This window comes from Lutra lutra, chromosome 2, assembly GCF_902655055.1.
Source record: "Lutra lutra chromosome 2, mLutLut1.2, whole genome shotgun sequence".
Taxonomy (NCBI): domain Eukaryota; kingdom Metazoa; phylum Chordata; class Mammalia; order Carnivora; family Mustelidae; genus Lutra; species Lutra lutra.
The window spans coordinates 113,842,743-113,868,309 of record NC_062279.1 but is presented as its reverse complement, the minus strand read 5'-3'; the positions used below and the strand labels follow the sequence as shown (position 1 = coordinate 113,868,309).

Sequence of the window (25,567 nt, the reverse complement as noted above, 5' to 3'; positions counted from 1 at the left end):
GTCATGATCCCGGGGTCCTGGGATTGAGTCGGGCATCAAGCCCCTTGTCCAGCAGGGAGTCTTCTTCTTTCTCTGCCTCTGCCTGCCTCTCTGCCTGCTTGTGCTCTCTGACAACTAAATAAATAAAATCTTAAAAAAAAATCTTTATAAAAAAAGATACTCTAATGTATCTTAATAATGCATTTGATCATGATATTGACCAATTTGATAACGACCAATTTGGAGTAGAAGTGCTCCTTCAAAATAAGGAGTAGGATTGTTTCTAAATTCAATGAAACAGCAGTCCTCTTCTGTGTCTTGACTTCCAGTGACTGATGAATTACAAAATGTTTCCTTCTCCTGGTTTAGTTTCTCAGCCTCTTGTTGCTTCTGCTGTTCTGAACTTTTTAACATGAATGCCAATTGTTTGCTGACAACCATGGCTTCTGAAACACTCAATGTTCCATTTTTTGCTTCAAGTTGCAAATGATCTTCAAGGGTTTTATTCATCAGCTTCTGCTTTGTGGCAGAATCTTTGAAACTTATGATTTCTCCTGCTTTGACAACATAAAACGGGGGCTTGAGGACTGTCTGCTGGTTCTCCTTCAGTCGTTCTTACCTCTTCAACTTAGTCTTTTTTGTCATCTGAATCCTTAGAACTTTCTGCATCACACAGTTTTCCTTTTAGTTTTTCCTTCTTTTCTTTTTTTCATAAAGTATTTGTTACTTTAAGAGTCTTCTTTCTTCACTAACTTTTTAAACAACTGGATTCAAAAGCTTAAATTCTTTACTTTCTTTCTCTACTTTGAAGTCAGTATTCTCAAACAACTCTAAACCAATCATTGGTAAGGATATTAGAAAGGCTCTTAATTTTCTTTTTCCAAGTAGATTTCTGCTTCTCTTTCTCTTCCTCAATTAATTTAAGTGCCAGCTTTTTGTTAACTTCTGGCAACCCTTTAATTGGACTCTGTGCACAACATCTGTCTTCTATCAGATCTTATTTTTCTTATATTCTTCATATGCAAATCACTTTACTGTCAATTTCACCTGTGACAGAGTCTAACATCCATGAAAAATCCATGCATAGGGTGCCTGGGTGGCTCAGTGGGTTAAGCCGCTGTCTTCGGCTCGGGTCATGATCCCAGGGTCCTGGGATCGAGTCCCGCATCGGGCTCGATGCTCAGCAGGGAGCCTGCTTCCCTTCCTCTCTCTCTGCCTGCCTCTCTGCCTACTTGTGATCTCTCTCTGTCAAATAAAAAAAAAAAAAATCCATGCATACATGCCTGGTGAAAATGAGATGTATGAACCTTAAATTTTCAAGGTCTGTCTTAGTGACAAATTTGTAATCATCATAAACTGCTTTCTGGATTCTCTTACAATTCTTCTGTTGAGTTGCCTAAAAAGAAACACCACCTGGAAGCAGAACTTAAAACTAGATTATTAGATTTTATTTTTTATTATTTTTTATTTTATTTATTTATTTATTTTTTTTATTTGACAGACAGATCATGAGTAGGCAGAGAGGCAGGCAGAGAGAGAGAGGAGGAGGAGGCAGGCTCCCTGCTGTGAGCAGAGAGCCCGATGTGGGGCTCGATCCCAGGACCCTTAGATCATGACCTGAGCTGAAGGCAGAGGCTTTAATCACTGAACCACCCAGGTGCCCCAGATTATTAGATTTTAAAAGGATGGAAACTTAGAAATGGCCAGATTAAAGAGATGCACAAGGCATAGGAGGGGGAAAGGGCCCAGAGCTTCTATACTTTTTCCCAGTATGCTACTTCCTGAAACTCTACATGTTCACCAACCCAGAAGTTCCCGGGATAAAGTATTTTTGTGAACCAGAATATGAAACACGGATGTCATATATAAAAGTACACTTATGGGTACAGTGAAGCAGCTTATTTTAACTTGGAATTGTTTTTGGATAATCTGGGATATATGATTGGTTTAGAAACATCTTCAGAAAGTGGTGGAAACACTGCTTTTTTTCTTTTTTAAACTGCTTTTCAACTTATGTTCATTACTATCCCCAGGCTTTCAGAAAATTAAGGTAAGCAATTCTTAAGAATTTGAGAGTATCATGATTAAAAAAATCAACAATAAAGTATTTTTTAAAGAAACAAATATATCAACATTTTCAAAATGAAATCATAGGATTAAAAAGTGATGTGACTTTTTAAAATGCATGCCATATGCTAGGTACCTTCTTATATATTAGCTTCTTAAAGATACTATCAACTCCATAGGATATATATAGAAAAGAGTTTAGTCTAGCTAGTTTAGCAGAAATACTAAGGGAAATTAAAAATCTCCTGACTCTCTGGGAGAGCTGGAGGAGAACCAGACTTGGATGCTACACTGACAGGAATGGTAGAAAGGAGAAACTCCCAAAAAGGATTTATAAATGAAAATTATTCTGAGAAGTTTAAAAAGCATAAAGGAAGTATTAATAATAGCATCATCAGAAACTAAAATTACTTTAGAAAACATATTGAATAGCTTTTCTTAACTTTTACATGCTTGATCTTCATCCAATTTCACGGCCATTGTAGGTACCTAAAAGCAGTATGTGTCCTTCACACTTGCTGACATTAATTCTCGTTCTAATGATGATTAAGCAAGTGTTACAAATTACAATATGGTCAGTAAAGTGATTCTCAGTGGTGGATTGTATTATTTGCTCGCAATTACTTGTCTCCTCCCCATCCTTGTCATGATTCTCAATCTGCAGGGAACAATCTCTTGCCCACTAACACTGGTTTAGTCATATGACTTGCTTTGGTCACTGGAGTGTGAGTGGATGTGGTATACATTTGTTCAAGTAGAAGTTTTAAATGCGTTGCCTGGGTTGGCTCTGTCCCACCTGAGCAGCTGTCCTGTGCCATGAGAACATCATATCACAGATGGTGACTCCTCCTTCAGAAGGGATTCAGGAGCGAGAGGACTCATGGATCGGGGCTGAACCCAGTGGAGCCCAGCAGAGAACAGCCTCCAAATTATGCCCACAACAATAAAAACCGTGCACTGTGGAAGTGGCTGCAATTTTGTTGCCGCCATTTACAAAGTTGGCTAATACACAGGTAAGAACAACTTTTTAAAGTGGGCTTAAATTTAGAAGTTATTAAATTTGGAAAATCCTTAAGATTAAATTAAGACTGAACTAATTTTGCTTCCAGGCACCATCCCTAGTAATTTGCTTCTCCTTACAGAAACATATTTTAGCAAAAGAAATAGAGTCCACAGGGGCCTCAATCTTGTAAGAGTATATAGCATATCTTTCACTTTTTATATAATATAGGAATACCTTTTGAGAATTTCCTAAATTGTTTTTATAATTTTTTCTCAATCATAATCAGTTTCAGATACAAATAAAAATAAAATTAAATGTAGAATTCAGGAGCACTGATAATTAGTATGAATTTGTTTTAAAACAATCTCTGTGAACTAAAAATTATTATTGTTGGGTATGTTCAAATATAAGGCAAACAGTTTTTTCTCCTAAAATACTAACCCGCAGATAACAGGATATAGTTACTTTATATCCAGGTCTTACAAAGTCTACTTATTGTAGGTCTTCTCTCTGTTTACTAAATTTGACTAATCAAGTTCTGTTTAGGGAAAAAAATACACTCCTGAAACTACATATGCCAGTACTAGTAATTAAGTGATTCATTAGTTGGTGACAAAGCAAGAAAAAAAATTTTTTTTTTTAAAGATTTTATTTATTTATTTGACAGAGAGAGATCACAAGTAGGCAGAGAGGCAGGCAGAGAGAGAGGAAGGGAAGCAGGCTTCCTGCTGAGCAGAGAGCCCGATGCGGGACTCGATCCCAGGACTCTGGGATCATGACCTGAGCCGAAGGCAGCGGCTTAACCCACTGAGCCACCCAGGCGCCCCGAGAAAAAATTTTTTTAAGATTTGACTTATTTATTTGACAGCGAGAGCACAAGCAGGGGGAGTGGCAGGCAGAGGGAGAGACAGAAGCAGACTCCCTGCTGAGCAGGGAGCCCAATGTGGGGTTCAATCCCAGGATCCTGGGATCATGATCTGAGCTGAAGACAGCCACTTAACTGACTTAGCTCCCAGACACCCCAAGAAAAAATTTGACCCAGATTTCTTCATTACTCTAGTGAGCATGCCTTCACAATTACGAGTGTTTGATTATAAATAGGTCTTTTAAAATTTACCTAAAAAGCAAATCAGAAAGTGCTTATGTTGGGGAGATCACGAATGCATATACATAGGACAATATAAAAAAAAAATGTACTCATGTTTCTTGGTTGTATAGCTGTGTAGAGTTAGGATAAATTTTCCAGTGAGAATATCATATACATATCCAAAATGGTTTTATCTAAAAAAAAAAATGTAGACCAATAAAATGTGCTTTTGACAAATGCATTAGAGGATACAACAAGTAACTCTAACGATGATGAGACTATTTTAGAAGATGCATATGGAACAATGGAATACTATGCAGCCATCAAAAGAAATGAAATCTTGCCATTTGCGACGATGTGGATGGAACTAGAGGGTATTATGCTTAGCAAAATAAGTCAATCAGAGAAAGACAGTTATCATATGATCTCCTTGATATGAGGAAGTTGAGAGGCAATGTGGGGGGTTTGAGGGGTAGGAAAGGAATAAAGGAAACAAGATGGGATTGGGAGAGAGACAAAGCATAAGAGACTCATAATCTCAGAAAACAAACTGAGGGTTGCCAGGGGGTGATGGGTAGTGGGAGGGTGGTTGGGTTATGGACATTGGGGAAGGTATGTGCTATGGTGAGTGCTGTGAAGTGTGTAAACCTGGTGATTCACAGACCTGTACCCCTGGGGCTAATAATACATTATATGTTAATTAAAAAAAAAGAAGATGCATATGGAGAGCTTGGCTAAAATATTTTTGAGAAATGTAAAAAAACATATTTCTATATTAATAAGGTAATTATATAACTTTTGATTTTGAATAAATTTTGTAACTTATTTAACAACTTAAATATTAAAAGCTGATATTTAACCATTTTATATATATAATTAAATGTTAATATAGTAGAGTGAGTTTAAAAAAAACTCCTTTTGAATCTTCTTGTGAATGGAATATAGGGGTTAACTCATAGTAGGGATATATGGTACCTGACTCAATTTGACCCATTTCCCTTTAATATTGACTAACTACTATTAATCTCTCATACCTTTCTCACCTAAGATGAGTTCACTCATTTATTAATCAGTGAAGAAGACCAGAATGCAATTTGCAAGAAAAAAAATAATGTCAATCTCTCCTAACACCAGAAGCTTCACTAAACACTAAAGGTTCAATGGAAAGTCAGAGGTCTTATTTAATCATTCTAACATATGTAATTATTTTTTTCTTTTGATTAATGAAGAAGCAGCCAGAATTCAAGAGGCAAAGAGTATGCTGTCACCTCAGGCTCAGAACAACCCTTTGCTAATTAGGACACTGTTGAGCCCAACTAGACAAGTAATGATTTGACTACTATCAGTGGTAAAAGGGGACAGGCTAAATTGGTTTCCAGCAAACACATTTAAAATGAATCTTCATTTGATCCATAAAGGCAGATTTCTTTAAAAAATGGCAACAACAACGAAGGGAAGACTACATATTCCTTTTGGGGATCTCTTTCCCCATGGTTCTAATATTCCAAAATTAGAGGTTGTACTAATAGGAAAGGACACACAAATAGAAAGTACTTTCCATTGGTTTGTGAGTGTACTGAAATGAGCCCATGTAGGTTAATCCTTCCAGAATAATGATTAATAAGACTGTCAAAGTTACATCAGAAATATGCACTCATGTCCTTTCCAGAAAAACATGGAAGACATAAGATAATCCAATGATTCTCTGGGAGCTTACCTACAAAAATTTAATTTTGAGCCCTTCAGGTTAGCTTATTCCAGTATTTTAATTTTAAGAATTAGTCTTTTTAAGAAGCACTTGTGGGTTTAGACAACTTGATCTAAAACTATTGTAAAAATTAGTATTTTTTAAATTTGATTGGCTCCTACTCTCATCTCTTTTCCTGTGCTACTGATTCCCATGCCAGACAAATCATCCCCAGCTAATAATCACTTGTCTTTTCATATCTGTGAGTGATGTACCATATATGCATGATGACTATGCTCTAGAGCTTTGCTCTTTGAAGTGTGGTCTATGGTCAAGTTCACAGAAGAGCGGACTAGAAATGCACTCAAAGGCTGCACTCAAACCTATTCTATTAGAATCTGTGTTTTTAAGATGACTGGTTTGCACTTTTGAATTTTAAGAAACATTCCTCTTGGTATTTCTTTATTGTTACTCTTCAGAACAATAGTTCTCTGCCCAAGAGCTGCACATTAGAATCACCTGGGAGACTTTCAAAATCCCTAGTCCATAAGTCCATAAGACCAGGCCTTATATCTGACTATATCAGAATCAGTAAAGGTGGTCCCGGCATTAGTATATTTTAAAGATTCCCCAGATGATCTCAATGTGCAATCAAGTTTGAAATCCTTCAGTGTGAATCAGAATCAGGTAGTGGGATTTTTTTTTTTTTTTTTAATTTAAACTCAATTAGCCAACATGCAGTACACATCATTAGTTTCAGATGTAGAGTTCAATAATTCATCAGTTGTACATGGTGTGATTCTTAAAACAGATTCTAGCCTCTAAATGCCCAGCATTTAGTAGTAATAGGTAGGGTCTAAGATGTTGTATCAACATCTTGAACAACTTCCAAATCACTAGTGCTTGCTGTCCTAGTGGCCATGCTATGATAAATGTGAACTTAGAAGATGTGACTGAAAGGTAGAAATTCCAAAAATCATTATCTAAGATAAAGTTTCCAGCCTATCTCCTGCTATCACCTTATCAATAAATTGATGAACTCAATATTTATGATGCATCTGACACCCCAAACTTCTTTCTTCTGAAACCTCTATTACTACAATTCTTCAAAATCCCAATCACAGAACCACAACATAGACTTTTTTCACTTTTAAAGGGTCAAATTTCATGTTAGGTGGATACACGTGAATACAACACAACCACACCTGCCAATGTGGTCCTCTTTCTGGATTTTTAATCTCATTAAATGATATCACCATTTACCTCAGTTATCTAATCTATCAGGCATCAGTCATTTTTCATTATTTTTTTCTCTTTTACCTTATGTCCAATATGCCAATAAGTTCTACTGATCATTTTCCTAATCATTTCCTTTAGTCATATCTCCTCCTTACCCTATAAACCAGGGGCAATCAGCTTAGTCTCTAACTCTTTGCAGATGATTATATCTCTCTCTAGCCTCATCCAGTCAGGCATTGACTGAATTCCTAAAATATAAATTGCTTTGAACACAAAAATCTTGCTTTCATAATTAAGAAGTGCCAATAGTTATCCAATACTCAAAATAAAGTCCAAAATAAATATGACATACAGAAGGATACTCCTACAATCTCATCTTCTCCTTTAATCCACCTTTCCAGTCTGTCTCCCACAGCTTTTCTTTTTTTTAAGATTTTTTATTTATTAATTTGACTGAGATCACAAGTAGGCAGAGAGAGAGAGAGGAGGAAGCAGGCTCCCTGCTGAGCAGAGAGCCTGATGTGGGGCTCCATCCCAGGACCCTGAGATCATGACCTGAGCCACCCAGGCGCCCCTCCCACAGCTTTTCTTCATAAGCCTGCTGAATTTTCAGACCCACTAAATCTCTAATGATTCCACAAACATGCTATTAATTTTCAATCATATGCATACATACACACATATAACTACAACATACAATATAGAATATATTCTATATAATATACACTATATTGCATATATATGCAACTAGAATATATAATCTGTATTCTGTGTAGTTCTATATACTTCTGTAATACATAAGTTGAAACCCTCTGTTCACTCTTCCTTTAAAATCCAACTCAGTCTTCAGGACTCAGATCTCTTACTGCCTCAGATACAAAGTTTTCTTCAATACCCTCAAATAGAATTAATAACATCCCATTTTACATATTTTTATTGTTAGTTTTACATCCATATGTCTTTCTTCACTCATAATAGTATCCCTTACAGCATTTAGCAGTATCTGGCTCTCAATAGAAATTGTTGAATTTGTTATTATATAAGTGGCAGAATGATCAAATAGTAATTCCCTGTCCTTCAAGAGTGTTACTATGCCCCACTTTAAGCATACATAAAAAAGGCAGAATCATGGAAAATTCACTCTCCAATGTAGGTGGGCAATTCTTTTCCATTAGAAGTTCAAGTGGGTTAGAAATCCTGATAATATACTGCCATTATCTATTACTACAGTATTGCTATGAAAGATACCAATTGGGATTCTGACCATATTTTGTACCACTTCTATTATAAGAAAAAATTGGATAGGAAAAGGATGGAGAAAACTTCTGTTTTCTTTAGGTAAAAGCTATATTCCTCTGACCCCTGAAAATAATTTTTTTAAATGATCATCTGTTTTTTGTCAGTTTCAAATACAGTTCTTTCATCTACATTTTCACATCAACATTGAAATTAAGAGAAAAAATGTTCCTATTTTTTCCAGTTGAATGAACAGAGACACAGGGAAACTAAATAATTTCCATGTCAGGTGATTAGTGACAAGATTAAGATGTAGCTATGGGTTCGCTTCTTGACACACCAGAATACTTTACGGCCAATAGCTGCTTTCCATTCAATTTAGTGTCTAACTTAGAGCATGCTGAGAGAATGACAAGTAATAGAATATTTCTGGACGAGGGAGGAGTCAAGATGGCAGAGAAGTAGCAGGCTGAGACTACTTCAGGTAGCAGGAGATCAGCTAGATAGCTTATCTAAAGATTGCAAACACCTAAAAATCCAACAGGAGATCGAAGAGAAGAAGAACAGCAATTCTAGAAACAGAAAATCAACCACTTTCTGAAAGATAGGACTGGTGGAGAAGTGAATCCAAAGCGACGGGAAGATAGACTGCGGGTGGAGGGGCCGGCAACCGGCAAGTGGCAGAGCAACGGAGCACAAAATCAGGACTTTTAAAAGTCTGTTCCACTGAGGGACATCGCTCCAGAGGCTACACCAGGGTGAAGCCCACGTGGGGTCAGTGTGGCCTCAGGTCCTGCAGGGTCGCAGAAGGATCAGGGATGTCTGAGTGTTGCAGAGCTTACCGGTATTAGAACGGGGAATCCGGCTACAGAGACAGAACCGAGGAGTGAGCTCTCAGCTCGGGGTTACCTTGAACCAGCTGCAGGCTCAGTGAGCTCAGAGCGTGGCCGGAGGCCAGGGAGATTGGAGTAAATGGGCGCTGTTCTCTGAGGGCGCACTGAGGAGTGGGGCCCCGAGCTCTCGGCTCCTCTGGGCTGGAGACTGGCAGGCCACCATCTTCATTCCCATCCTCCAGAACTCTACAGAAAGCGCTCAGGGAACAAAAGCTCCTGAAAGCGAACAGAGCAGATTACTCAGCCCCGCCCCCGGTAAGGGTGGAGCAATTCCGCCTGCGGCAAAGACACTTGAGAATCACTACAACAGGCCCCTCCCCCAGAAGAGCAACAAGAAATCCAGCCAGGACAAGGTTCACCTACCAAGGAGTGCAGTTTCAATACCAAGGAGAGCATCGGAATTCCAGAGGAGGAGAAAGCAAAGCATGGAACTCATGGCTTTCTCCCCATGATTCTTTAGTCCTGTAGTTAATTTAATTTTTTTTTCTTTTTCAATTTTTTTTTCTCTCTTCTGCTAAATTTTTTTTAACTTTTACCCTACTCTTTTTTTAAAAGTTTTTTAACTAGCTTATCTAATATATATATATATATATATATATATATATATATATATATATATTCTTTTCTTTTTTATATTTTTTCTTTATTTGTTTTCTTTTTTTAATTGTTTCTTTTTTTTTTTTTCTCTTTTTTCTTTCTGAACCTCTTTTTATCCCCTTTCTCCCCCCCCCCCTCACAATTTGGGATCTCTTCTGATTTGGTTAAAGCATATTTTCCTGGGGTCTTTGCCAACCTTTTAGTATTTTACTTGCTCCTTCATATACTCTTATCTGGACAAAATGACAAGGTGGAAAAATTCACCACAAAAAAAAGAACAAGAGGCAGTACCGAAGGCTAGGGACCTAATCAATACAGACATTGGTAATGTGTCAGATCTAGAGTTCAGAATGACGATTCTCAAGGTTCTAGCCGGCCTCGAAAAAGGCATGGATGATATTAGAGAAACCCTCTCGGGAGATATAAAAGCACTTTCTGGAGAAATAAAAGAACTAAAATCTAACCAAGTTGAAATAAAAAAAGCTATTAATGAGGTACAATCAAAAGTGGAGGCTCTCACTGTCAGGATAAATGAGGCAGAAGAAAGAATTAGCGATATATAAGACCAAATGACAGAGCATAAAGAAGCTGAACAAAAGAGGGACAAACAGCTACTGGACCATGAGGGGAGAATTCGAGAGATAAGTGACACCATAAGACGAAACAACATTAGAATAATTGGGATTCCAGAAGAAGAAGAAAGAGGGGAGCAGAAGGTATATTGGAGAGAATTATTGGAGAGAATTTCCCCAATATGGCAAAGGGAACAAGCATCAAAATCCAGGAGGTGCAGAGAAGCCCCCTCAAGATCAATAAGAATAGGTCCACACCCCGTCACCTAATAGTAAAACTTACAAGTCTTAGTGACAAAGAGAAAATCCTGAAAGCAGGCCGGGAAAAGAAGTCTGTAACATACAATGGTAAAAATATTAGATTGGCAGCAGACTTATCCACAGAGACCTGGCAGGCCAGAAAGAGCTGGCATGATATATTCAGAGCACTAAAAGAGAAAAACATGCAGCCAAGAATACTATATCCAGCTAGGCTATCATTGAAAATAGAAGGAGAGATTAAAAGCTTCCAGGACAAACAAAAACTAAAAGAATTTGCAAACACTAAACCAGCTCTACAGGAAATATTGAAAGGGGTCCTCTAAGCAAAGAGAGACACTAAATGTAGATCAGAAAGGAACAGAGACAACATACAGTAACAGTCATCTAACAGACAATAAAATGGCACTAAATTCATATCTCTCAATAGTTGCCCTGAATGTTAATGGGCTAAATGCCCCAATCAAAAGACACAAGGTATCAGAATGAATAAAAAAACAGAACCCATCTATATGTTGCCTACAAGAAACTCATTTTAAACCAGAAGACACCTCCAGGTTTAAAGTGAGGGGGTGGAAAAGAATTTACCATGCTAATGGACATCAGAAGAAAGCAGGAGTGGCAATCCTTAGATCAATTAGATTTTAAGCCAAAGACTATAATAAGAGACAAGGAAGGACACTGTATCATACTCAAAGGGTCTGTCCAACAAGAAGATCTAACAATTTGAAATATCTATGCCCCTAACGTGGGAGCAGCCAACTATATAAACCAATTAATAACAAAATCAAAGAAACACATCAACAATAATACAATAATGGTAGGGGACTTTAACACTCCCCTCACTGAAATTGACAGATCATCCAAGCAAAAGATCAACAAGGAAATAAAGGCCTTAAATGACACACTGGACCAGATGGACATCACAGATATATTCAGAACATTTCATCCCAAAGCAACAGAATACACATTCTTCTCTAGTGCACATGGAACAGTCTCCAGAATAGATCACATCCTCGGTCCTAAATCAGGTCTCAACCGGTATCAAAAGATTGGGATCATTCCCTGCATATTTTCAGACCACAATGCTCTGAAGCTAGAACTCAATCACAAGAGGAAATTTGGAAAGAACCCAAATACATGGAGACTAAACGGCTTCCTTCTAAAGAATGAATGGGTCAACCAGGAAATTAAAGAAGAATTGAGAAAATTCATGGAAACAAATGATAATGAAAACACAACGGTTCAAAATCTGTGGGACACAACAAAGGCAGTCCTGAGAGGAAAATATATAGCGGTATGAGCCTTTCTCAAGAAACAAGAAAGGTCTCAGGTACACATCCTAACCGTACACCTAAAGGAGCTGAAGAAAGAACAAGAAAGAAACCCTAAACCCAGCAGGAGAAAAGAAATCACAAAGATCAGAGCAGAAATCAATGAAATAGAAATCAAAAAAACAATAGAACAAATCAACAAAACTAGGAGCTGGTTCTTTGAAAGAATTAATAAGATTGATAAACCCCTGGCCAGACTTATCAAAAAGAAAAGAGAAAGGACCCAAATAAATAAAATCATGAATGAAAGAGGAGAGATCACAACTAACACTAAAGAAATACAATTATAAGAACATACTATGAGCAACTCTATGCCAACAAATCTGACAATCTGGAAGAAATTAATGCATTCCTAGAGACATATAAACTACTACAACTGAACCAGGAAGAAATAGAAAGCCCGAACAGACCCATATCCAGTAAGGAGATTGAAACAGTCATCAAAAATCTCCAAACAAACAAAAGCCCAGGGCCAGACAGCTTCCCGGGGGAATTCTACCAAACATTTAAAGAAGAACTAATTCCTATTCTCCTGAAACTGTTCCAAAAAATAGAAATGGAAGGAAACTTCCAAACTCATTTTATGAGGCCAGCATCACCTTGATCCCAAAACCAGACAAGGATCCCATCAAAAAAGAGAACTACAGACCAATATCCTTGATGAACACAGATGCAAAAATTCTCGCCAAAATACTAGCCAATAGGATTCAACAGTACATTAAAAGGATTATTCACCACGACCAAGTGGGATTTATTCCAGGGCTGCAAGGTTGGTTCAACATCCGCAAATCAATCAATGTGATACAACACATTAATAAAAGAAAGAACAAGAACCATATGATACTCTCCATAGATGCTGAAAAAGCATTTGACAAAGTACAGCATCCCTTCCTGATCAAAACTCTTCAAAGTGTAGGGATAGAGGGCACACCCATACCTCAATATTATCAAAGCCATCTATGAAAAACCCACCGCAAATATCATTCTCAATGGAGAAAAACTGAAAGCTTTTCCGCTAAGGTCAGGAACACGACAGGGATCTCCATTATCACCATTGCTATTCAACATAGTACTAGAAGTCCTAGCCTCAGCAATCAGACAACAAAAGGAAATTAAAGACATCCAAATCGGCAAAGAAGAAAAACTATCACTCTTCGCAGATGACATGATCCTATATGTGGAAAACCTGAAAGACTCCACTCCAAAACTGCTAGAACTTGTTCAGGAATTCAGTAAAGTGTCAGTATATAAAATCAATGCACAGAAATCAGTTGCATTTCTCTACACCAACAAAAAGACAGAAGAAAGAGAAATTAAGGAGTCAATCCCATTTACAATTGCACCCAAAACTATAAGATACCTAGGAATAAACCTAACCAAAGAGGCAAAGAATCTATACTCAGAAAACTATAAAGTACTCATGAAAGAAATTGAGGAAGACACAAAGAAATGGGAAAATGTTCCATGCTCCTGGATTGGAAGAATAAATATTGTGAAAATGTCTATGCTACCTAAAGCAATCTACACATTTAATGCAATTCCTATCAAAATACCATCCATTTTTTTCAAAGAAATGGAACAAATAATCCTAAAATTTATATGGAACCAGAAAAGACCTCATATAGCCAAAGGAATATTGAAAAAGAAAGCCAAAGTTGGTGGCATCACAATTCCGGACTTCAAGCTCTATTACAAAGCTGTCATCATCAAGACAGCATGGTACTGGCACAAAAACAGACACCTAGATCAATGGAACAGAATAGAGAGCCTGGAAATAGACCCTCAACTCTATGGTCAACTAATCTTCGACAAAGCAGGAAAGAATGTCCAATGGAAAAAAGACAGCCTCTTCAATAAATGGTGTTGGGAAAATTGGACAGCCACATACATAAAAATGAAATTGGACCATTTCCTTACACCACACACGAAAATAGACTCAAAATGGATGAAGGACCTCAATGTGAGAAAGGAATCCATCCAAATCCTTGAGGAGAACACAGGCAGCAACCTCTTCGACCTCAGCTGCAGCAACATCTTCCTAGGAACATCGCCAAAGGGAAGGGAAGCAAGGGCAAAAATGAAGTACTGGGATTTCATCAAGATCAAAAACTTTTGCCCAGCAAAGGAAACAGTTAACAAAACCAAAAGACATCTGACAGAATGGGAGAAGATATTTGCAAACGACATATCAGATAAAGGGCTAGTGTCCAAAATCTATAAAGAACTTAGCAAACTCAACACTCAAAGAACAAATAATCCAATCAAGAAATGGGCAGAAGACATGAACAGACATTTCTGCAAAGAAGACATCCAATGGCCAACAGACACATGAAAAAGTGATCCATATCACTGGGCATCAGGGAAATACAAATCAAAACCACAATGAGATATCACCTCACACCAGTCAGAATGGCTAAAATTAACAAGTCAGGAAATGACTTGCTGGTGAGGATGCGGAGAAAGGGGAACCGTCCTACACTGTTGGGAATGCAAGCTGGTGCAACCACTCTGGAAAACAGCATGGAGGTTCCTCAAAATGTTGAAAATAGAACTACCCTATGGCCCAGCAATTGCACTACTGGGTATTTACCCTAAAGATACAAACATAGTGATCTGAAGGGGCACGTGCACCCAAATGTTTATAAGCAGCAATGTGCACAATAGCCAAACTATGGAAAGAACCTAGATGTCCATCAACAGATGACTGGATAAAGAAGATGTGGTATATATACAGAATGGAATACTATGCAGCCATGAAAAGAAATGAAATCTTGCCATTTGCGACAAAGTGGATGGAACTAGAGGGTATCATGCTTAGCGAAATAAGTCAATTGGAGAAAGACAACTATCATATGATCTCCCTGATATGAGCAAGTAGAGATGCAACATGGGGGGTTAAGGGGGTAGGAGAAGAATAAATGAAACAAGATGGGATTGGGAGCAGACAAACCATAAGTGACTCTTAATCTCACAAAACAAACTGAGGGTTGCTGGGGGGAGGGGGGTTGGGAGAAGGGGGGTGGGGTTATGGACATTGGGGAGGGTATGTGCTATGGTGAGTGCTGTGAAGTGTGTAGACCTGGTGATTCACAGACCTGTACCCCTGGGGATAAAAATATATTATATGTTTATAAAAAATTAAAAAAAAAACAAAAGAATATTTCTGGACTTACTGAAGTTTCAACTACAGTAAGTAAAACCAACTTGATAGAAATATATTAAATTACCAAAAATTTACAAATTACTAATAGCAATTTAGTAATTTAATTAAGTAAATGTTTAGTAATTACTGAATAGTAATTTAACAAACATATTTCAAGAAAAATAAATTAATCTTACAGCTTAAAAGCGTAATTTGTTACACACCACATTTAAATGTCAGCATGAGTCACAGTGAGGGAAAAAAAACACTTTAACTAGTTCAGAAGCTATTCAGCTAATATCATGTTATAATCACATAAATTAATGTTAAAACCACCAAATTTTGCAGAACTTAGGTACAAAAATTTTGTGTGCGTGTGTTTCCTCATAAAGTTCATTATATCCTTCCTTGCCTAAATAAAGATAATATATTAATTGTAATTAAGCTTTTACTTGATGACCCAGGGCAGTTAATTTATATCAGTTGTGGGCTACAGTATGGAGCCATTTCTTTTCTCCCTCCCCCATCCTTGACATAATCCTATGTGTAAGGTGTATCTTGCTCTTTTTACCCAAAATTCTGCCAGACATTTATGTTGCTCCATTTCAGCTGTGTCGTTGTCTTTTAAGACCAGTCATTTGTTATTGCTGTCAGATTTTCAGTTTCTTCTTATCCTATGTTTTTTTTTCTATTCTGCAGTTGTAAATCTGAATGGATTTAAGAATTATCAGGAGATTTCAGAAAACTGAGCCATAGAACTATCAGAAAAATATTGTCAAATACAGAGATTTGCTTTTTTCATTTTCACTTGAGAAAGTAGTGGGAGGACAAAACCCAGTGGAAAGAACTGGATCCACCCCAAAGATGATTAGTCACACTTGAGATAGAATCACAAAAGGACTTTAATTACGCCTAAAAAAGCCATCCTGGGCTATTCTGAGTATCTTGGATATAAGCAAACAAATGTGACCTTGTGGATGATTGGGGCCTGAGGGTTGTCTATTTTGGGAAGAAAACAGATTTTAGAACCTGAGGCAGGTTCTAACCTTGAGGTTAGGGGTGAAGCTTTAAAGGAACCACTCTCTGAGAGGATGACATGAGATTGTACTCCAGATGGAAATAAGACTAACAAGACAGCCAGCCCATGCAGGATCTTTTAGAGGTTATAAAGCTCTTTCTTGAACATCACATCCAGTCTTAGGTTTCCTGTCCACCCTCATACCATTATTCTAGACTACAGTTTCCCCTGATTGATTGTCATGAAGTTTTTCATTGAGTCTGTAACCTGTTGTTCTTGGTGGAGTTACAAGAAATTATGGGAGAGGGCAGTAAAGAGAAATGGGACTTTCCTTATATGACAATTGCAACATGATAATAGAAGGATAGTGGCACCAGTGTTTTGGGGGGTAATGATGATAAAGTGAGTGGTGGCCCAAGGCAGTGCTGAGAGAGGCAAGGAACAGAAGGCTGTGTGGAGAAGCAATTGCTACTTGGTTTAACTCAAGAAGTATATGAAATATACATTTTTTTACTGTCAGCTATATCATAGAAAGATGAACCTTGGTAGAAGAGGTCACAAGCTATAATTTGAACTATAATAAATAGACTTTATGACTACTATTATTTTATTAACTTTATAGTGCTTTACTGATTTGTTCAAGATTACTTCTGAAGTCTGAGGCCACTATAAAGCTTCTTTTTTTTTTTTTTGTAATTTAATTTTTTTATTTTTTCAGCATAACAGTATTCATTATTTTTGCACCACACCCAGTGCTCCATGCAATCCGTGCCCTCTACAATACCCACCACCTGGTGCCCCCAACCTCCCACTCCCCACCCCTTCAAAATTCTCAGATCGTTTTTCAGAGTCCATAGTCTCTCATGGTTCACCTCCCCTTCCAATTTCCCTCAACTCCCTTCTCCTCTCCATCTCCCCTTGTCCTCCATGCTATTTGTTATGCTCCACAAATAAGTGAAACCATATGATAATTGACTCTCTCTGCTTGACTTATTTCACTCAGCATAATCTCTTCCAGTCCCGTCCATGTTGCTACAAAACTTGGGTATTCATCCTTTCTTTCTTTCTTTTTTTTTTTTTTTTTTTTACAGCTTTATAAACATATATTTTTATCCCCAGGGGTACAGGTCTGCGAATCGCCAGGTTTACACACTTCACAGCACTCACCATAGCACATACCCTCCCCGATATCCATAACCCCACCCCCTCTCCCAACCCCCTCCCCCCATCAACCCTCAGTTTGTTTTGTGAGATTAAGAGTCACTTATGGTTTGTCTCCCTCCCAATCCCATCTTGTTTCATTTACTCTTCTCCTACCCCCTCGACCCCCCATGTTGCATCTCCTCTCCCTCATATCAGGGAGATCATATGATAGTTGTCTTTCTTTTTTTAGTGGTCACTTTAAACATTAATATAGTCATATAGCTTTGCCAAAGCTAAACAAAAAAACAAAAATCTCAGGTACTCTGGAAAGAAATTACCTTCTGCTCGAGATTTACACAGTTAACAACCACACACACACACCACAAAGACACACACAGACACACACACAAGGACTTTATAAAGAATATGCAGTTTGCTATAGATCATTTCCTTATTTTTGTAATATGCACATTTAGATATTTTGCTGGTCTAAATTATCCTTATCTGTTTAAGGCATACATTATACTCTTCCCAAGCAAATTGTTGTAATAAATATTTAAATGTCTAAAGTGGGTTACAGTACATTAGAGGTACATTTTAAGAATATTAATTCTCTTTGGTAGCTTTTACAATCTGTTAGGGAAGTACAGTCTAGGTACATTAATCATTAACTAGAATAAATTGAATGATGGTACTAAAATTGCAACATAAGGATTAGTTCTCCACTAGGTATTAGAAAATAGTCAAACTTGGAAATTCTTGGTATTTTTAATTATGTATCCCTTTTGAACCCAACTTCAAAATGGAGCTTTGCTGTTTTTGTGTCCATAGCTATACTAAGATGGTAGCCCCTAGTCATATATGGCTATTCAAATATAAATTTTTATAATTTAAGAAAATTAAAGTGTTCCTTAGTCATACTAGCCATTTATTTCATATGTTCAACAGCTGCCTTTGGGTAGTGGCTACCATATTGGAAAGTGCAGATTTAGAAACTTTCCTACATCCCAGGATATTCAATTGAATAGTGCTGGTGTATAGTAGGATTTTCTTTTTTCCTTTCTTCCTTTTCTTCTACATTATCCAGGTACACATTGAAATGTAAGCCATTATTACAGCATTTGTGAGTGGCATATCTCAATATTCTGGCTAGCTAAAATGGAAAGCAGTTTAGTAATACAAGCACATTTTTCCCCATTTTATTTCTTGGACTTAAGATGAATAAAGTTAAAAGCATTCAGAGTTCATTCAGTCCTTATATATACCTAGATTATGACTATGCCCCTGAGAAAAGGGAATCCAGTTGTTTATTCTTTGCATATGCTGGCATATTTTTCTTGGATTCACAGAATCCTAGGGAATAATAATATACAATTTGGGAAATAACACACAGTTATAACAAAAGTACACTCCAATCCCCTTCTAGGAAACAGGAGAGCATAGAGATCTGTACTTGCTCATGGAAGTATCAAATAATTCCATCAATCAGAGATCCTTGTATTAACTTCAGGCCTCTTCTGTGAATTCTCAGTGGATATCAAATTTAAATAGCTCCCAGCTTCTCACCATGTTGCCATTAGGACAAATGTAAGGTCTTTGTTGGTATTATTTCCTTTCTCTTCCCCAGGTAATTGTATTTTGAAAATGTAATCAAGATTAGAAATTACCTTCAATCAGAGATGTGATTTGGTTAAATAGTAAAACTTAGTTCAACCAAGTAAAAAATACCCTATTTGAGGATGAGAAATCTATTAACTGGTTTGAGGCATTACTGTTAATGTAATGAACAGTGGATGTACAAGTTCTAGTTTGAGCTCCAGCCTAGTATAGCCAGAGGGCTATTGAGATTTCTTGGAGTCCTAAAGTAAATTATAAAGTGACCAAAATTTTGCAGGATTCTATGGAGGTGTTGAAAAAGAGAACTACACCAGAGGTTTAGCTATGGGTTAGTTGTGCCTACAGTACTCAGCAATTAGGATTTCTTTTTTTTTTTTTTTAAGATTTTATTTATTTGACAGAGAGATCACAAGTAGTCAGAGAGGCAGGCAGAGAGAGAGAGGAGGAAGCAGGCTCTCCGCCAAGCAGAGAGCCCAATGTGGGACTCCATCCCAGGACTCTGAGATCATGACCTAAGTCGAAGGCAGAGGCTTAACCCACTGAGCCACCCAGGCGCCCAGCAATTAATTTCTGACGAGACTGGAAAACCATGCCACCTGATAGTTGCTAATTTGGATTATCAGTATGTCTTGGAGGCAGTGGCCAACCTATAGAACTTTCTTGTGACCATGTGTCCCTGATACAGTCCTCACCCCTTTTGGAAAGGAAAAAAAAAATGTTTCCTTATTAGTCATCTTATATTATCTTAATTGTTTTCAGAGGTCTGGTTGACCCAAATACCATAACTTCAATGTCTCACATAAAGAACATAGGATCATCATTGAACAAAAATGCCATATCGCACTCACCTTGAGTACCATGCAGTTGAGATCTGATGTATGGTTAATACGGTTTGTATGAATGAGTTCTTTGTATTGGTCAAGAACATATAAGGAAACCATCCATACAAATCACTATTGCTGCTCTTGCTGATAGATTTCTGGGGAGAAAAAAGAAACATAGTTTAGAGAAGCTACCTCAGGAAAATTTGTGGCAGAAACTCTGCAAATTACCTCTCTCTTAGAAGACTGCCTAACATATTCACATCACTTCAGGACAATGTTTGAGATATTACCAAGCAGACCTTTCCCTGGCAAAAGAAACTTTTCTGTTACAGGAAATCTTCTCAGAAGATTAAAATGATAAATACAATAAGCTTGTAGAAATTATTTTAACTGAATTGTTCTTGTACAAAGACCTTGCCCATATCATCTAAACCATGGCAGCATTGGGATTGTTTAACATTAAGGGTGGGAAATTAGTTGGAAAACTAGTTTGCAGCAGGAGCATCTTATTTATTCTGTAGTCTAGAATATGGAAGCTCAGTGGCATAACAAAAGACAGTGCCCAAGAGCTGCTGTGGGATTGCTCCATGTATATCATATCTGTGATTTGGCAGGCCCAAAGACCCTGTAAGATAGGTAGGGAAATCAAAGAATATTGATGAACAAAAGTCTTTTTTCTTTTTTTTTTTTTTAAAGATTTTATTTATTTATTTGACAGACAGAGATCACAGAGAAGCAGGCAGAGAGAGAGGAGGAAGCAGGCTCCCCGCTGAGCAGAGGGCCTGATGTGGGGCTCGATCCCAGGACCCGGGACCATGGCCTGAGCTAAAGGCAGAGGTTTTAACTCACTGAGCCACCCAGGCACCCCTGAACAAAAGTCTTTATCCTCTACGACAGCCTCACACATGCTAGTATTAGTAAACACTTGAATCTCTTAAGCCTAACAATAAAAAAAAGAGAGACTTATTTATTGGGAAAAGAGCAGGCTCATCCCTATATACCATATACCATTTATAAAGGCCATCCATGTACCATATATTTAAGCATCTAAAAGTTATACATTAAAATAACAAACTATTAATTCAAATATTCCCCTCTAGATAAATATATCTTCCTAACTAAAAGTTAAAATATGTATAAAATTGTTTTTATGTTACTGAAAGTTGGCACAAAAAAAAACAGACAACTAAATCTATTATTATTGCTCACTTTTTGATGTTCTATTGATGAGATAGCAATGTCTGAGTAATAAATGGAATTAATGATTTATAAATGTTTTTGTATTTATCCCATAAAATTTATTTCTTGACTTACATATAGAAAAATCACTATTCTGTAATAATCAAGATACTCATGTAATACTTTTGCCCCTCTAGTAGGAAGAATTCTAAGATGGCCCCCCAAAATTCCTAGCCCCCGATGTACCAGTTACTGCATTCAAACTCTAATCTAGGTATTGCTGGGAAGGGATTTTGCAAATGCAATTAAGATCCAAAATCAATTGACCTTAAAACAGGGAGCTTATTTGTGATAGGCCTGATCTAATCACATAATCCCTTTAAAAGCTGAGGGCTGGTCAAAGAGGAAGTCAGGAAGACTCAAAGCATGAAAAGTATTTATTGCATCAATGCCAACTTCTACACGATGAGGCCACATGACAAGGACTGCAGGTTGCCTCTGGAGCTGGAAGCAGCCCCTGGCTGACAGCCAACATGGAGATGGGGACCTCAGTCCAATAACCCCCACCTCCAAAAGAATGAACTTGGAAGCACTTTTTCCCATTTCCAGATGAGAACTCAGTCTGGCCAACATCTTGATATCGGCCTTGTAGTACTCTGAAAACTCAGCCTCACTGTGCTGGACTTCTGAACTACACAACTGAGTGTTAACACATTGAAGGTTGTTTGAAGCCACTGATTTGTGGTAATTTGTTGTGTGTCAACAGATAACTAATACACCTTCATTAAGATACTACATTGACATTTTTAGAACAATGTGATTGAACGGCCACTTTGTTTTTTAAATCTTGGTTTAACATTTTGTCATAAAGAGATTAGAAGATCTGGCTTAGTTTATTGTGATACTTGGCTTTAATCACCGATAGCTAATAAAGATATCTCACAAAGATATGTAAATCTTGGCTGAACTTATTAAATAATTTACTTATTTTTTACTTCTATCCATCCCAAAGGCTATTGTTGGAATTCAGGCAGCATATTTTGTATTTCCTAATGTTAATCAGTCATCCTCAAAATTAATCAGAAGATAGTATATTTTTGTATTTGTAATAAATCTGTTTGAAATTAACCAAAATTCTTCATTTATAAGATTTTTAAACAGCTTAGAAATTTCTCTTGCCAAGTTTTTTACATTTTTAAAATCTGTGACATTTTCAGCAACAAAATCATATAATGCAAAGTATTTCCTAATATGTAGATCCATTTGCTATCTCTATTTTTGCTTGAAAAGCATTTGCTTACTCAGCTCTTTGTTTAAATTCACCTTCACTTTGAAGGGAAAGATTGTGTTTTGTTTTGTCTTTAACTGTAAGTAGCTTCTTGGAGTATACCACTGCCAGCCAGTGGTTATCACACACACACAAAAATGGAAGGAAGGAAGGAAGGAGGGCAGGCACGCAGGCTAGGGGAGGGAGGGAAGGACGAAGGAAGGAAAGAAAGAGAAAGAAATGTGAAACTCTTCTTTTTTGTAAGATAACTCTGTTTGGCTTAATCTTTAAGTCCTTTGTCATGAACTAGCAAGTAAAATTCTATAAATATCAAAGATTTTCCTGATCATCTACATCTTACTATGAAATATTACACTATCCTACTCCTTAAGAAAATGAATTCATAAATCCTTTTAATGGGAACATGTATACTATAATGTGTCTCAAAATGGTGAAAGCAAATGCACAAATGCCTTGGGTATATGAATGTTTTTTTTTTTTTAAATAAATGATGCTTGGCCTATGAAAAAGGGTCAAGCCTTTTTTGAAGCCCCATGAAAAAAAGACAAAGTGTGAACAAATATAAAAATTAATTCCAAGTAGGTATAAACCTAAAAAAAAAAAAAACCCCATAAATATTTTAGATGATAAAATGGAGTATGTCTTCACCATCATGAGAGTAGGCAAAAATTTATTAAACAGTCACACACAAAAGAACTAACCATAAAAAAATTGATAAATTGGACTTGACTAATATTAAGAACTTTTGTTTATCAAAAGATGCTAGTAAGAAAGTCAAAAAGGCAAGCCACAGAATGGGAAAATGTATTTGTAATATATTTACCTGAAAAAGGACTGACAAAGTCCTTGTATCAAGAATACATAAGAAATGATTAAAAAATAAGAAAAAAAAGATCATCTAAATAGGCAAAAGACCTAAAAGATGTTTTGGAAAAAAAAAAAAAAAAAGTTTCCCAAACAGCCAATACATATATGAAGAAATTATCAATCTCATTGGTAATCAAAGAAATAAAAGTTAAAATCAGTTATATATTGCCATATATCCATCAAAGTAGCTAAATGAAAGAAAATAATGATGACTTTGGTAAGAATATGAAGTAACTGCAATACTCATGATCTGATGGCAGGAGTGTAAGCTACAACAAGCACTTTGCAAAATAAGAGTACATGTCCTATAACCCACTTCTAGATATATGCTTTCCAGAAATGTGCATATATTCACCAAAAGACAAGAAAGTTGTTAAAACAGAATTATTTCTTAAGATGTCTGGGTGATTGAGTCAGTTAAGCGTCTGCCTTGGCATGACAGGTCATGATCCCTAGGTCTTGGGATCCAGCCCTGCTCAGCGGGGAGCCTGCTTCTACCTCTCTCTCTCTGCCTGCCACTCTGCCTACTGGTGCTCTCTATCTCTCCATTAAATAAATAAATAAAATATTAAAATTAAAAAAAAAAAGAAGAACAGAATTTTTTCTAAAATCCCCAAAATTGAAAGGACATAAATGTCCATTAGCTTACAATAAATGAACAAATTACAGTAAATGAAAGCATGATATATTTACATAATGGAGTAATACACAGTCACTAAAATTAACAAAGTCTTTAGAACAACTTGGAAGAAATCTTATAAGGTTGAACAAAAGAAATTATACACAAATAAATACAGACTACACGATTCCATGTATATAAAGTTCAAAAAGCAGGCAAAACTAAGCTATGCTAATTGAAGTCAGAAAAGTGTTTACTTTCAGAGGAGGGGAAAGATGAATGAGATGGCACCTGAGGAGGTTTCTGAGCTGTTGGTGAAATTTCCATTATCAATCTGGGTATGTTCATTTTGTGTATATATTTATATATATATGTATATATATGTATATATTTTTTATATATATGTATATATATGTATATATATACACTTTGTGTACATTTATATTTAAATATATATTTAATATTTATATTTATACATAATATATAAAGTATATAAACATTATAATATATAAAGTATATATATACTTTATGTATATACATTTTGTATTCACCAAGGTATATAATGATTTGTGTACTTTTCATATATTTCAACAAAGAGTTACTTTAATAAACAAGAAGAAAAATACCACCACTAGTATACTATCATTCCCTCAATACCCCCAAATACTAAACATGGCATCAAAGGACTCTAGCTTCAATGGGCTATGAAATATTAAGATAGCTTAATTCCTTTCTATCTTATGCACATAAAACATATGCACATATGCACATAAAACACAGTATGAATTTCTTCTTTTACCTCAATGGATTGCTTTGCATACTTCCTGGGATGTGCACACTCCACTGTAGAGACCATTGGTATATAATACAGAAATATATATATATTATATATATATATAATATTCTCTCTCTATATAAGAAATAATATATACTAATATATATTAGTATATAGTGTAGTATATAGTATAGAAGTATATAGTATAGTAGGGATCTGTGGAACTAAGAATGTGTACCATACTAATCACATGTAGGGGAGCAGTCGTGGGCAGTCTTCTCATGAAATTCATCCCTCAATTCTTGTTCTCCCAAGTGCTCCTCTGTGATCCATCCATCTCAGAGGAGTTGTATCAGAAGCAGAGATCTACATTTATTTACTCAACCATTTTATCGTATTTCCTGAGCAGAGTTTCATAAGAAGAAGAACTGAAATATTCTTATAGGTTGTTTTCTTATCTATTATTTCTTATTTTAAATAGAGAACTTCTATTAAATATTTGTGGGAAATTGAATCTTTCTCCTCTACCTTAACTCTTCTGAATTAGTAATGACCTGTTTTGAAGACTGGGGACTTGGGTAATATTACAAGTACTATATAGTTCAGCTTTCATTATGGATTTTTAAATCTTTATGACTGTCTCAGAACAAAATGTCCATTTTCAACTTTGTTTATAAGAACTAATTTTTCCAAGTTTCGAACTGACCTATAAATTAACCTTTCTAGAACAAATCTATCTGTAAACTAGGGATTTCTTATGTAACTGAATTGTGGGAAATGTAAAAAACAGAAACATATTTTTTATATTTAAATAGATTTAAAATGTGTTTTAGAAAACATGTTTTTCAAATGTAATACATGTTAAAAATATCATAGGAATGGCATAGGTAGGGATCATCTTCTGAGATTAAGGCAAATTAATTATCTTCAATCTGGGATGGAGATGACTAACAAAGCCAGGAATAGAATAGTAAATGAAAATCGAGAATTTTTCCCATTCCAAGAATAATATAAGGTCAACACAGGATTATGTATAAATAAATCTTCATTATTATAGTTGGAGAGTAGTTTTAGATTCAGTGAAATATCACAATGAATGAAAAACATCCTTTTAAAAATAGAAGCTAGAGATCAAGCTAGGCA

The 25,567-nt window shown here is 36.3% G+C and overlaps 1 long non-coding RNA gene across 1 annotated transcript in view; it reads left to right on the top strand.

The window, feature by feature from the left end:
* Nucleotides 1–25,567, top strand: part of LOC125094278 (uncharacterized) — a 76,667-nt gene that overhangs the window by 11,096 nt on the left and 40,004 nt on the right. The window lies entirely within an intron of this gene.